This window comes from Taudactylus pleione, unplaced genomic scaffold (assembly GCF_031769625.1).
Source record: "Taudactylus pleione unplaced genomic scaffold, aTauple2 ptg000550l, whole genome shotgun sequence".
NCBI lineage: Eukaryota > Metazoa > Chordata > Amphibia > Anura > Myobatrachidae > Taudactylus > Taudactylus pleione.
This window is the reverse complement of record NW_028284952.1, coordinates 3,122,501-3,125,000: the sequence shown is the minus strand read 5'-3', so window position 1 is coordinate 3,125,000 and position 2,500 is coordinate 3,122,501. Positions and strand designations below refer to the sequence as shown.

At 38.0% G+C, this 2,500-nt stretch overlaps 2 non-coding genes and 9 pseudogenes across 2 annotated transcripts in view; all 11 read right to left on the bottom strand.

The window, feature by feature from the left end:
• Positions 1-45: 45 nt before the first annotated feature.
• Positions 46-164, bottom strand: LOC148495136 (5S ribosomal RNA; annotated as a pseudogene).
• A 115-nt stretch (positions 165-279) lies between these two features.
• LOC148495135 (5S ribosomal RNA) lies at positions 280-398 on the bottom strand (annotated as a pseudogene).
• A 116-nt stretch (positions 399-514) lies between these two features.
• On the bottom strand, positions 515-633 carry LOC148495134 (5S ribosomal RNA; annotated as a pseudogene).
• A 116-nt stretch (positions 634-749) lies between these two features.
• Positions 750-868, bottom strand: LOC148495133 (5S ribosomal RNA). Its single transcript, XR_015871696.1, has one exon. It is a non-coding gene; the product is annotated as a 5S ribosomal RNA (ribosomal RNA).
• A 116-nt stretch (positions 869-984) lies between these two features.
• LOC148495132 (5S ribosomal RNA) lies at positions 985-1,103 on the bottom strand (annotated as a pseudogene).
• A 116-nt stretch (positions 1,104-1,219) lies between these two features.
• Positions 1,220-1,338, bottom strand: LOC148495131 (5S ribosomal RNA; annotated as a pseudogene).
• Positions 1,339-1,454: 116 nt separating this feature from the next.
• On the bottom strand, positions 1,455-1,573 carry LOC148495130 (5S ribosomal RNA; annotated as a pseudogene).
• A 115-nt stretch (positions 1,574-1,688) lies between these two features.
• On the bottom strand, positions 1,689-1,807 carry LOC148495129 (5S ribosomal RNA; annotated as a pseudogene).
• A 115-nt stretch (positions 1,808-1,922) lies between these two features.
• On the bottom strand, positions 1,923-2,041 carry LOC148495128 (5S ribosomal RNA; annotated as a pseudogene).
• A 116-nt stretch (positions 2,042-2,157) lies between these two features.
• Positions 2,158-2,276, bottom strand: LOC148495127 (5S ribosomal RNA; annotated as a pseudogene).
• Positions 2,277-2,392: 116 nt separating this feature from the next.
• The window catches only part of LOC148495126 (5S ribosomal RNA), a 119-nt gene continuing 11 nt past the window's right edge, over positions 2,393-2,500 (bottom strand). Inside the window, exon 1 of the ribosomal RNA XR_015870247.1 lies at positions 2,393-2,500. This exon is cut by the window's right edge and continues 11 nt beyond it. This is a non-coding gene — a ribosomal RNA (5S ribosomal RNA).

The window sequence follows — 2,500 nt, the reverse complement described above, 5'->3', positions numbered from 1 at the left end:
TAAATGTAAAATGTAATAGAAAACAATGTTATGGCAGTATAAAATTACCTACAGCACCTGCTATTCCCAGGTGGTCTCCCATCCAGGTATTAACCAGGCCCAACACTGCATAGTTTCCAAGTTCAGACGAGATTGGGCATGTCCAGTGTGGTTTGGCTGTAGGTGCTCAAAAACATTAACTTTAGACCTCTTTTACTTCTTAACTCAAGTAAATTCAATGATAAGTTGAAAAATGAAATGTAAAATGTAAAAGAAAAGAATGTTATTACAGTATAAAATTACCTACAGCTCCTGGTATTCCCAGGTGGTCTCCCATCCAAGTACTAACCAGGCCCAACACTGCATAGCTTCCAAGATCAGGCGAGATTGGGCATGTCCAGTGTGGTTTGGCCGTAGGTGCTCAAAAACATTAACTTTAGACCTCTTTTACTTCTTAACTCAAGTAAATTCATTGATAAGTTGAAAAAATTAAATGTAAAATGTAATAGAAAAGAATGTTATGGCAGTATAAAATTACCTACAGCACCAGGTATTCCCAGGTGGTCTCCCATGCAAGTACTAACCAGGCCCAACACTGCATAGCTTCCAAGATCAAACAAGATTCTGCATATCCAGTGTGGTTTGGCTGTAGGTGCTCAAAAGCATTAACTTTAGACCTCTTTTACTTCTTAACTCAAGTAAATTCATTGATAAGTTGAAACAATTTAATGTAAAATGTAATAGAAAAGAATGTTATGGCTGTATAAAATTACCTACAGCACCTGGTATTCCCAGGTGGTCTCCCATCCAAGTACTAACCAGGCCCAACACTGCATAGCTTCCAAGATCAGACGAGATTGGGCATGTTCAGTGTGGTATGGCCGTAGGTGCTCAAAAATATTAACTTTAGACCTCTTTTTCTTCTTAACTCAAGTAAATTCATTGTTAAGTTGAAAAAATTAAATGTAAAATGTAAAAGAAAAGAATGTTATGGCAGTATAAAATTACCTACAGCACCTGGCATTCCCAGGTGGTCTCCCATCCAAGTACTAACCATGCCCAACACTGCATAGCTTTCAAGATCAGACGAGATTGGGCATGTCCAGTGTGGTTTGACCGTAGGTGCTCAAAAACATTAACTTTAGACCTCTTTTACTTCTTAACTCGAGTAAATTCATTGATAAGTTGAAAAAATGTAATGTAAAATGTAATAGAAAAGAATGTTATGGCTATATAAAATTACCTACAGCACCTGGTATTCCCAGGTGGTCTCCCATCCAAGTACTAACCAGGCCCAACACTGCATAGCTTCCAAGATCAAAAGAGATTGGGCATGTCCAGTGTGGTTTGGCTGTTGGTGCTCAAAAGCATTAACTTTAGACCTCTTTTACTTCTTAACTCAAGTAAATTCATTGATAAGTTGAAAAAATTAAATGTAAAATGTAATAGAAAAGAATGTTTTGGCTGTCTAAAATTGCAAACAGCACCTGGTATTCCCAGGTGGTCTCCCCTCCAAGTACAAACCAGGCCCAACACTGCATAGCTTCCAAGACCAGACGAGATTGGGCATGTCCAGTGTGGTTTGGCTATAGGTGCTCAAAAGCATTAACTTTAGACCTCTATTACTTCTTAACTCAAGTAAATTCATTGATAAGTTGAAAAATTAAATGTAAAATGTAATAGAAAACAATGTTATGGCAGTATAAAATTACCTACAGCACCTGCTATTCCCAGGTGGTCTCCCATCCAGGTATTAACCAGGCCCAACACTGCATAGTTTCCAAGTTCAGACGAGATTGGGCATGTCCAGTGTGGTTTGGCTGTAGGTGCTCAAAAACATTAACTTTAGACCTCTTTTACTTCTTAACTCAAGTAAATTCAATGATAAGTTGAAAAATGAAATGTAAAATGTAAAAGAAAAGAATGTTATTACAGTATAAAATTACCTACAGCTCCTGGTATTCCCAGGTGGTCTCCCATCCAAGTACTAACCAGGCCCAACACTGCATAGCTTCCAAGATCAGGCGAGATTGGGCATGTCCAGTGTGGTTTGGCCGTAGGTGCTCAAAAACATTAACTTTAGACCTCTTTTACTTCATAACTCAAGTAAATTCATTGATAAGTTGAAAAAATTAAATGTAAAATGTAATAGAAAAGAATGTTATGGCAGTATAAAATTACCTACAGCACCTGGTATTCCCAGGTGGTCTCCCATGCAAGTACTAACCAGGCCCAACACTGCATAGCTTCCAAGATCAAACAAGATTCTGCATATCCAGTGTGGTTTGGCTGTAGGTGCTCAAAAACATTAACTTTAGACCTCTTTTACTTCTTAACTCAAGTAAATTCATTGATAAGTTGAAAAAATTTAATGTAAAATGTAATAGAAAAGAATGTTATGGCTGTATAAAATTACCTACAGCACCTGGTATTCCCAGGTGGTCTCCCATCCAAGTACTAACCAGGCCCAACACTGCATAGCTTCCAAGATCAGACGAGATTGGGCATGTTCAGTGTGGTA